Source organism: Lupinus angustifolius, chromosome LG17, assembly GCF_001865875.1.
Source record: "Lupinus angustifolius cultivar Tanjil chromosome LG17, LupAngTanjil_v1.0, whole genome shotgun sequence".
Taxonomy (NCBI): Eukaryota; Viridiplantae; Streptophyta; class Magnoliopsida; order Fabales; family Fabaceae; genus Lupinus; species Lupinus angustifolius.
Window position 1 is genome coordinate 3,582,449 of NC_032025.1, and position 12,051 is coordinate 3,594,499.

Consider the following 12,051-nt stretch of genomic DNA (forward strand, 5'->3'; position numbering starts at 1 on the left):
AAAACTGCATGATATATAATGTGGGTGATGAGATTCAAACGCCAAACTGTGATGTCTCTCCCTTACTTAAAAAATATTGTCAATAAAAATCATAGGGAATATGTACAATTAAATAATGTAATATTTAAAGTTTATAAATATAACTGATATAAAATTAAAAAACTTTCGGTTCGCCATAACTTCGTGATATTTTATTTTGTTTATATTAATCTTTTTTTTGGACCCTCCTATTGTCTCAAATCAGAATTTATGGGCATTTCCTGCTTTAAAAAGGAACTAACGTTTATATATTCGAATTTAAATATGTTATACCATTCCTCTACATGCTAATATCACCAACATAAAATTGATAAATATGTATTAAATAAAAATTAAGATAATTTTTAAATTTAACATGATGATAGTTGATTAGTTTTTTTACTAACAAGGGTATCCCCTGACCTTTTTTGTAAGGAACTATTCTATTTCGGGGTTCATTGTTGCTCATCCTAATAAGTGTTACTCCTAGGAATCGAACCTTCAATCTTATGAATTCAGTGAAACCTTACATCATTAAATCAACGTTATAATTGATTAGTTGAGATAAAGAAACAAAATTATTTTGACACATATGATTTTTGTTTTATATATTGGAAACACATGGGCCAAAAATTACTTAAAATATTGGTACCCAAAAAAGGCACATAAAATATGAATATTGTTATTTTCAAGTTTCTTTTAAAGGATTTTCATAACATCAACCCTATACAAGAAGGTAAAAAATCATATAAAGTAATTAGATTAAATTTATTACTCCTTTAAATGGCTTAAAATTTAACTATTTAATAAAACTCTGATGTTTTATTCCCATTTTAGCTTCTTATTTTGCTAAGGAAATTATGCTTTAAAATTTTAACTTTAAAAGACAATGTAATATTTATAAAGACGAATATGATTTTATGTTGTTGAATTGTGGGAATTCCATTTTCCTTCTTTTCCAAAATTATCTTAACACGTGAAATTGAAAATCACAATTAGGAGCATCTAGCTGTGTTAGACATTAATTAAAAATGGGAGTAAAGCATCGATTGACCACTTGTGAACCAGCAACTTTGTATATTCATTTTTATTTATTTACTCATTTGATAAATAAAGATCGAAAATAAGATAACATTTTTTAAGGCACGATTGAAGATAATATTTTGTTTGGAAAAAAATATATTAAACGAATGTTAAAGAGAGTTGAAATTATTCTCCATCATTCGATAAAATAAATTATCAGTCATTTAGATGCTGTTATAAATTAGAAAATGATTTGGATCAATTATTGTGTCACATCAGAATTTGATAAATGTGTTATTAAATGACATTATATCGTATTTATTTATATTTTATACACACAACCAAATACAAACGAGCTTATCAAAAGAGATCAATGCACAACAAAGATAAGTGTTATAAAAAAAGAGATTGAGATGGAAATTAAATTCAGCCACTTAATTTGGTTAAACATGCTATATTTTTCAACTATGTATATATCATCAATTTGTCTTTTGTAGTTCCACTCAAGGTTATTCAAGATATTAACATTATCATTAATGTCTTAAACCCAATGAAGATACTAGGTTGTTATCAATCAATGGTGCTGGTGTCTTATAGGTTGAAAGAGGTCAACACTGAAAAGAAGTTATTATTGTAATTAATGATGTAAACATCCAAATTTTGTAATGGCAAACGAAAAAGACAGAAAGTAGGTTTTTTACCAATAGTTTTCTACTTGATAATTGAAGACTACTTTTTTCCCTTTTCTGATATGGTTTGTAATTTTGTAAATATTTTATGTGAAAAAGAAATCTTACATTCTAAATGAATAAGTTCAAGTATATTTCAACCATTTTTTACTAGCTCAAAAATGTTAAGTTTTGACAAGTAGTAGCAATCAACCCAAATGTCAAACTCATGGAACTTATTTTTGGTCAACCATGTGTTCTACAAACAAAAATGAGTTTTTCAACTAACTTATAAGCAACTTATGCATGAACATCTTCTTCTCCAAAAAAAAATGTATTACTTTATATGTTAATATTTTTCATTAGTCAAAAAATATTTAATTATTAAATTTTTAACTTAATATATTTTTTTAACTTAATATATTTTTTTAACAAATCACAAACAGTAACACATGAAATGTGACACATGCATGGAACAAGAACAATTGATGTGTTTCCTCAACTTATGGTGCGACAATATATGTATCAACTATATATATAATATAATAGTAAAACAAGTCATTTTTTGTCAATTATAGTCAAGTAATTTATTTTTGTCAAATAAACTAATTAACTGTTTTTAAAGCCACTTATGGCGGTTACAGAACACATATACTAAATTTTCAGGCTTATATAAGTTAATCTCATAAGAATTCGTTTTTAATTTAGTTGAGCTAGAGTATATGTAAACTCGGGTACTCCTCCTTCTCTCATACAAATTATAATGTCATATTTTATTGGAGACCGGAGTATATATCACATTACTATATAGTTATGCTTCATTTAACTTTCAAAGACAATATGACAATCGAAATTAAAGTATATTATACACGTATATATATACATATATTACAATAAAATTATTGTATATACTATACAGTTTAAATTTATATGATTAAACTATATTGTTTGTAGCACAAAGGTGTATCTAGGGGTGGCAATATGGGCCAGCCCGGACCGACCCTTATTGTTAAAAGGGTTCAAAATGCCAGCCCGCCCCATATTTGGCAGGGCTGGCAGGCCGGCGGACTGACCCGTTTTGTTTTCTTTTTCAAAACACACATTAAAGCTTTTAGACAAAAATAAATAATTCAAACAATTCATAAATGTCTTTTAAAACAAAAAATCACAAACGAAGACACAATCTCATAATAACATATTGTATTAGTACAAAACTTGTAAATTTTAAACAATAAACTACCATAGTCTTAAACTTTTAGACTCTCAGTTCACAATAGAGCTTATAACTCATAAATTTTAAAAAGTGTATAAGAATCAGAACTATTGTATTATAAATCAACCACAATAAAATATATATATTACTCAATTTAATTTGAATTCGACTACATTAAAAATATAAATTGAAATTCATTCGAATTCAATTAATTTTCCAAATGGAATCAAAATCAGTAGTTCTATTTGAGTTTCCAATTTTTCATTTCAATTAATTAAATGTTTAAATTTGACTCAAACACCCCTAATTATCAGTGAAACTTCACCTTTATCTCATAACAAGTACAATAATTGGATAAGAGTGAAGATAATAGATAACTACATAATGAGATATTAAATGTTCATTTTACAAAGAGAAATAAGAATTATATGCTTAAGCATCCAAACATAAGTTAAAATTGTAAAAGTTTAATCTTAATTGCAATGAGCAACATGATATACAAATGAACTTTAATCTTAATGTTGGCCCGCCGGGCCAGCCCGGCCCGGCCCTCCATGACCCGTCTAAAAAACGGGCTTCCAAAACGGGTTGAATACGGGCTTTTGGGCTAAAACCCTAAGCCAAGCCGCTAAAAACACATATCCGAACGGGCTGACCCATCAGGCCGAGCCCATTTTGCCATCCCTAGGTGTATCATTTCTATCTCAAACTAATTACATATTACAATATGAATAAAAGAAAAAAATAAAAATATTTTAATTGACTCAGGAGAGGGAACGAAATACCATTTGTGACATGTGATATTTGTCCATAAAAGATGATGAGGTGAGTGGAGGGACAGAGGTGATCCTACGTGGCATCAAATGATGGGGGTGAAAGATCATGTTTGATATAGAAAACGACTAGAAGCTTTGCTCCACTATAAGGTAGGAGTGGGTGCCAACGTGTCAGCTTCTAGATGAGTTCTGGCCTTGCATGCAGGAAGTTATTAGTCGTTCTTGAGTTGGGAAAAAGATTTCGGAATTATGAAGGTTATAGGACATGATAGATTCACGCCAAAAAACTAAAAGCCCATTGTTTATATTACAATGAAGTTCGAAATTCATGTGAAAAAACAATAATGTATGAGTTTCATCGAGCGTGGCTATGCACCGGGCACAGGTTCCCCATAAATTTTCTAAATTGCGTTGAGCGTAGAATGGCGCTTAGTGGAGCTGATTCTTTTTCATTAATCCAGTCGTCCATATGTAATAAACAAATCCAAAATTTAAGTTGAGCTAACGGTGAATAAATGTGGTGTCACAATTTTACTTGGACTACTCAAGATTGAATCCTTACATTTTTTTTTTAGAAACTTAGCTTTCTATAATGAATAATTTTTCTAAGGGTAATCATTAGTGATTGTGTGCTTGTTGTATATGGGCTGATACCTCTTCTTATACCCGTTTAATTAAACTTTGCTTATAAAGAAAATGTTAATTATGATGGCTATCTGAAATTTGATTTCTGTTGTCCAGTAAAAATCTCTATGAGAAGTATATATATATATATATATATATATATAAATCAAATTAAAGGTATATTTAAGCATGATCAAATGTAAGAGTGAACTAATTTATTATCCATTATGAAACACAAGATAATAGAATAGCTTAAGCACTGATATTTTTATAGTGACTATTGAAACGTAACCAGACAAATGTCTAAATAATTGACACTTATTTTATGATTCTCATCAATAATGTTATCCCTCTAGTCTCTTGATGTAAATGGAGGACATTCTAAAATGGTTGGTCTGTTCTTTATTATGGAGAGTGGATAATCGGAAGTTGAGAATGGATGGTCGGGAGCTGAGAATGGATGACCGGTAGAATGTAGGAGATCAGGTAACTTGGTCGAATTGTCGTCTGGACCCGCCATGGGAAGTACCTGAAAAGGCTCTCCAACGCTCAAGTCAGTAGAGTATTCTAGAGAGATAAATGAGTAAATAAGAGAGAAGTTAGAGCAGTAAATGTAGCAATAAATGAAGGAATGAAAATTAATTATACTCCTTGTGTGGTCTCTTCTATTTATAGAGCTTAAAAGGTGCTGAGATGACATATGACCGTTGGCTAGCTTTTAACGGGTACCAGGGACGTTGATGAGCAATATATTACACACTATTCATAACCTTAATTTAGCATGATTGATGATTCTTGGTGCCTAATTGACTTTGTTTCACATGGTTTAGTGTTTTAGACTTTATTGGACTAATATTCCTAAAATGAGTTAATTTGGGATTATTTGGCCTGATTAAATCTATTATCATTTTCAGATCACATTTGGCACCAATGACATTTTGGGCATTATGGAAGTCGAGGATATGTGTTGAAGTGAAGATTGTATTTTTAATTTAGGAGTTAGTTTTATTGTAGTTTGGCTTTGGGCCCATTGTTTAGGCCCAATTTGGTTTATGTGTGTTGGAGGGGTTAAATTCGGATTCCCCACTCCAAACACACACACTTCATTTTGCCTCATTTTGGAAACACAAAGCAAAATCCGTTTTCCCTATTTTTTGCTCTGCTAGGGTTTCACCCTCATTCATTTCTCATTTTCGGGTTGCTCTTCCATTGCCATGGAAGGCTAAATTTCTGGACTAAGTTCCTTTGGTAATGTATCACAACTCTCGAGGTTTTGTTATTAATGCATTTTCATTGTTGATTTCTTCTATCTTTTCTGAATATGGTTTGCTTAATGCCATTGCTTAGAAACTGGTTGGTTGAGTTTATCTTCACTTAGTTTGATTTACTCTCTCTAGTGCATGAATGCTTAGTTCGTGTGAATTTGTTAATCGTTTCATACCTTTACTGATTTCGCTTAGTTTGATGTTTATGTTCTGGAACTTTGAATTGATTATCGCTTAGTTAATTGATTCTCAACAAATTCGGAAGTTAATGGTTGGAATCTGAAAATAATCTTTTGAAACCGAGGATTGAGTTGTGAACAAACGAACCAAAGGGATTTAGCCGTTTCATTACATTGTTTAACTACTGTTTCTGATTTTGATTTATGTTCATACTATCCAACAGCAAAACCCCCCTTGTGTGTGTGCGAGTATAAGGTGTTTGAAGCTTTGCCTGAAAGATAATCCTTGGGAAACGACCTAGGAGTCACTTCCTAGTACTGCAGTTTTAATTGTTATATTATTTGTATCGGGTACGACCTCGATCAGACGTACTCTGGTCGTCCTTGCTTGACCTGTGGATCTGCCCCTGTCCATTTGTCGGGGGCAGGTAGAATGTTCAGGCGGCGTGACAGGTGGTTTGTTGCCTAACATTGATGGCGAGTCAGTGGCGCATTAAATGAAATGTCAACGGTGCATTAAATAATATGAATGAGGTGCATTAAATAGCGTGTCAGAGGTCTTAATATCGCGTCATGAGCATTTATTGCATCTGCCACAGGTGGACCCATCTGAGGTGAATGAAGGGGACATGCAAAGTACTGCGTGGGGTACTTGGGCAGAAGGGAGCACCCCGAGGATACTAGGCTAATAGTTTCTTTGGCGTTGACAACGCGAGTAAGACCAGGCTGGAATAGTTACCTCCAGTCTATTAGGTCGGTCAGAGACGACCGGGCTAGTAGACTCTACGGGGTTGACAGCGCAAGTATAACCGGGCTGATAGACTTGGATCACAATGTTCTAATTTGGCGCAATGGAATAAGGGTAGGGCTTCTAAGTAGGTATATGGGTAGGTCATGATGGCTTGGGAGTTTTTATTAGACACGTGGGGGGATGTCTGGCGTTTCGTCTGAAATTGGAACGACAGATCAACGTGTCTGTTCGTTTCAATTTTGTTGCCTGGATTTATGTGTCACTGTTGGATTGTCCTCGAGTGATTTTGAACGGGTGGATGCACATTTTGGGCTGGGCCCTTAGGGAGGTCTGGGCTTGGGTCTCTCTCTATAAATAGGGGTTCCCTTATTCATTCTTCTTCACTTGGCCTTCTGAGAAATTGTCTCTTGCCAAACATACACATTGTTTGAATTTGACCTTCGATTTTCTTCCAAAATCTTCTACTTCCATTAACTCGGTAACTTTTTTTCTCTCTTTTGCTTTTTTTTTATTAACATTTTAAGCAGTTATGGCATCATTAGGCGGGGATTCAATCCCTAATGAGGTGGAGGTCTTATCCGAGCCTCCACCCATTTTTCCTAACGCAACTCGCCACCATCGCCAACGAGCCCAGTGCGTCGTCGCCCCGGTTAGTAGTCGTTCCTCTTGGAGGCGATCTAACCAGCTATCCCTGCCGGCCTTGCTGCACGATCTGAGGGAGAAAAAGGTCGGGCATGGAGCCGCCTTGATTGACCGAGCGACTTTCTCAGAGAAGTGGCGTCCGATCTTGGATAATATTTCCAGCTCGGATTCTGACACTTCTTCTAATGACAGGTCTACTATGGGGCAAAATTTTGCTGACTGGGCAAATCAGTTTATTATCCCGGAGGACATGACAGGTAGTGAGTGCCGCTATTGGTGGGTCGATCAAGACGTTCGGGGAACGCCATCTTATTTCCCATCATATGTACGTCCGACGATAGAGGTGTTGACACAACCGACTAATGATATCTAGTGATACGCTCCTACTACTCAGGAGCGAGTTTGTCGGGACATCTTATTTGAGATCCAGAATAGGTGGAGCTTTTACATGTACGAGCAAGTCTACTGACAAATAGGAGTGAAATTCCCCTTTGAGGATGGTACACTTAAGTGTTACAGCATCTTCAGGTGGCCCCCTCTCAGTTGCACCCCAACTCATGAGGCTTTATTCGGGCTTTTAAACTTTTCGGTGAGGTCATGGAGCGGCCTTGCACACTCCAGTTATTCTTCTGGATGTTCCGGGTGACACGTAGTTCAATAAAGATGAGGCTTAGGCTAGGCGTCGTGGGTGGACATCTCTTCAATCCCGGAATGGGCGGGCTCTATTTATTCCCTTCGAGGGTTTTAAGAACTAGAAGCGCATCTATTTTCGTGTCAAGGCTCGGGGGACCCGTCATACTTGGGCGTATGGTCATGGTAACGTCCCTCCTTTTCCATTTTCTTGGAATGAGGGGATTCTCCAGAAGCCGACCAACTCCTTTGGTTTCTTCTATGATCAGTTGGATGATTAGGAAAGGAGGACGGCGGATGAGATGTTAGCATGGGTTGAAGATGGTCGTTCAATCCTTTGCTACAAACTGGTCCAGGGCGACCAAGTCTTCGAGGAGACAGTCAGTATGTGTCCGACTATCTATATCTTGTTTGTATTTGTTGGCATTTATGTGACCTTTTTCGTTTGTTTCTTTCAGCAGCGGCTATGGGGGATGAGGCAGACTGGAGCAGGCTTCTAAAGCGGGCAACTGGTAAGAGGAAGGACGCGGAAAGCAGCAAGCGTCCCAGGCTGAGTCTACCTACTCAGGTTGAGGGTCCTCCTTCTACTCCTCGGAGGGAAGCTGCCCATGCAAGCAGTTCAGAGGGGACCACTATAGACCGGCCAACTCCTATCACGATGGTGCCTCCTGAATATGCCTTTGGTCAATCGGTTGACCTTACTGAGGAGCCTGTTAGCCCTCCTGAAGTGGCCTCAGAGAAGGGCACACAGTCGGGGAAGCAGAAGTCGGGCAAGTCTTCTGGCAAGGGTAAGTCTGGGGCCTTCCGCCTTAAGACTACTGACAACACTCCTAGGATCGTTGAAGAGGGTTTGGTTAACCCAGAGGTGAAGGACGTTTTGGATGGGGTACCTCTAGTGGACCTGCTGAGGAGGACCTGGGAGGCGGGGGTTATTGTGGCTTCAGTCGCCAAATACCTTGAAGGTGATGGGGTGCTCGCCACTCGGGTTGGGGAAAACACTTTGGACAACCTTCAAAAACTTCATTCAGGTGAGCTTCATGAGTTGAAGGAGAAGCATGCTAAAGTTGTGAAGAACTTGGAGGCTTATAACCTCTCGGTTGCTTAGCAACTCTCTACAGTGTCCCTCTAGCTGAAGGATGCTCGGGAAGCAGAAATGTTGGCCAAGATAGATGTGGGGGCCGCTAAACGGAAGGCGCAAGCTCTGGGTGATCGACTTCAGAGGAGTGAAGACGAGATGCTTCAACTTTGGGACAAGTTGAATATGTCGGAGGCTGAGAATGCCCGAGTGCATAAGGAGCTGGATGACCTGAAGGTTGCCTACGTGAAGCTGGAGGATGATGTTGATAAGGCGACTAATGCTGGTTGGGATAATGCCCTTGCCTAGGTCGGCTTGGTTTTATGCTGATGTTGTCTGATCTTGGACCAGGATAGATGTTCGGGTTACGCTCAAGGGCGAGGTCGTTGTTGATGAAGATGAAGGCCCTGTTACCCTCCCTGTTCCGACCAGAGGTGGCAGAGGGAATTAGTTTTAGTTGTTTTTATTTTGCTTTCGCACTTGTAATTTCTTATTTTCAATGAAGACCTTTGTCATTTTATCTACTATGTTATTTCATTTCTGCACTTTTAATGTCTTGCTGACCAGAGTAATTAAATCGACTAATCAACCATTCGGATAACTAAGCGGTCAGATAATTAAATCGACTAACCAACCATTCAGATAACTAATCGGTCGGATAATCAATAATATCTGACTTACACTCTAACCGGTGTTGAAGTGAGGGTTGACCAGATATCATTATTAAGATATGGGACTTGAATGAGAATGAGAATGTTATGTTAACCGATGAACTGATATTAAACATGAATGAGAATGTGGAATACCGATTAAGTAATGATTGCTCGGTTAAAATGTTGTTGAACGTGAATGAGAATGACATACCAATTAAGTAATAGTTGCTCGATTTAACATTTTGCTGAACTTGAATGAAAATGAAATATCTATTAAGTAATAGTTGATTGGTTTAACATTTTGCTGAACTTGAATGAGAATGAAATACCCATTAAGTAACAGTTGATTGGTTTAACATTTTGCTGAACTTGAATGAGAATGAAATATCCATTAAGTAACAGTTGCTCGATTTAACATTTTTCTGAACTTGAATGAGAATGAAATACCCTTTAAGTAACAGTTGCTCGGTTTAAAATTTTGCTGAATTTGAAGATGTTGAACAAACTTGAAGTATTGAAACTTTCGTCAGATGGGGACTAGCCCATGCCTCGTATAGTGAATCGCCGTTCGAGGGGGACTAGCCCACGCCTCTAGGGTTATATTGTTAGCGATCAAGAGGACTTGGTCCTGGCTTGGGTTTGTAGAGTGAATCGCCGTCAGAGGGGGACTGGCCCACTCCTCTGGAGTTATATTATTAGCGACCAAGAGGACTTGGTCCTGACTTAGGTTTGTAGAGTGAATCGCTGCCAGAGGGGGACTGGCCCACGCCTCTAGGGTTATATTGTTGGCGACCAAGAGGACTTGGTCCTGACTTGGGTTTGTAGAGTGAATTGCCACCAGAGGGGGACTGGCCCACGCCTCTAGAATTATATTGTTGATGACCAAGAGGACTTGGTCCTGACTTGGGTTTGGGGAGCTGGATTAAATGGGTGCCATAATTTCTTGGAGGATTCTAGTGCGACTAGCATTGAGGGGGTGTAGGAGGTGTATTTAGGTTTTTTGGGTTGTCGGGGTGGATCATCTCGAGGGTGTTCATGTGTTTTTGGGTGTTTGGCTTCCCGTGATGGGAGTTGGTATTCTCTATGCTCGGTGGATGGGCGGTTTAGATGAGTTTCTTACATATTGATGAATTGTTGAGCCTTAGATCAGAGTTCTTCCATTGTGAGTAAGGGTGGAAACAGGTCAGGCCAGGCTTTGCCTTAAACAGGCCCAGCCTATATAGCACATAGGAGCCTGGGCCTGGCCTGTTAGCCTGTTTAAAAAAAATTTCAAAGCCTAGGCCTGGCCTGTTTAAAAGCCTGGCCTGGCCTGTTAGCCTGTTTAAAGGCCTATTATACTATATGCTCATGAAATAGGCTACCATGTCTACATTTTAATGGGCTTATAGGCTTATTTTTAGTTAGACCCATCTAATTCTAATAATTAAATTATATTTTTATATACATTTTTATATTAATATTACACATATATAATAATATTGCTTATATTAAAATAGTATAATTTCAACATTCTTATATAATATAGCTAAATAGGCCGGTCTGTTAGGCTTTATAGGCCTTTTAGGTGGCCTAAAGCCTGGTCTGTTAAGCTAAATAGGCTTTTAAGAAAGCCTGAGCCTGACCTGTTCGTGAAAAAAGTCTGGCCTGGCCTAGCCTGTTATAGGCCAGGTAATAGGCCCCTGGTAGGCGGCCTGGCCTGTTTCCACCCTTAATTGTGAGGTCTGAATATTTAGCCAACTCCTGTAAGAAGAGGCCATCCTGCAAGTCTGTCACTAAAATATGAACTGATACCTCTAGGCTCAGGGTGCGAACCTTCATGGCCTCCTAGTTGAATCTGTCTAAGTAAGCTCGGAGGGGCTCATTGGACTCCTGTCGTATACCGAACAAGGTGTAGGAAGATTAGGGTTGCTCTTTGCTTGTCGTGAAGCGGATATTGAACCCGTTGGCGAGAGTGGCCCATTGGTCAATGTTGTTTGGTGCGAGCCGAGTAAACCACTGCAGGACCGCACATTTCAGGGTGAGGGTAAATGCTCGGCACATGATGGGGTCAGTGGCCCTATGAAAGAGCATTGAGGCTTCAAATGCATCTAAATGATCCTGTGGGCCACTTGTTCCATCGTACTAGTCGATGTTGTTAGGTCGGGTAAGATGTTTTGGGAGTGGTGATGACATGATGGTTTCTATGAAAGGATGTTTTGCTCGTGAGGAGCTGTGGTCGGGGGGTTGAGTTATTTGGGTGGTTTTTGTGTTTGGGGGGCTATTAGCCTAGATGCTTCGGCGGATTCAACAGAGTGCTCATCGGCAACTGGCGGCGAGGGTCCATTACTGGGTTTTGGTCTATGTTGGCGAAGCTCGGCTAGTAGTTGGGACTCTTGTTGGATAATTTGGCCTTGAGTTTGGATCATGTGGAGGAGTTGTTGGGTAGTGAGTGCTTCTGGGGTGGTGTTTGGGGGATGATTCTGGCTAGCTTGGTGAGATGGTTGCACTAGTGTTGGGGGTTCAATGGAAGGGGTGTCGTGATTTTGGTTGAGTGG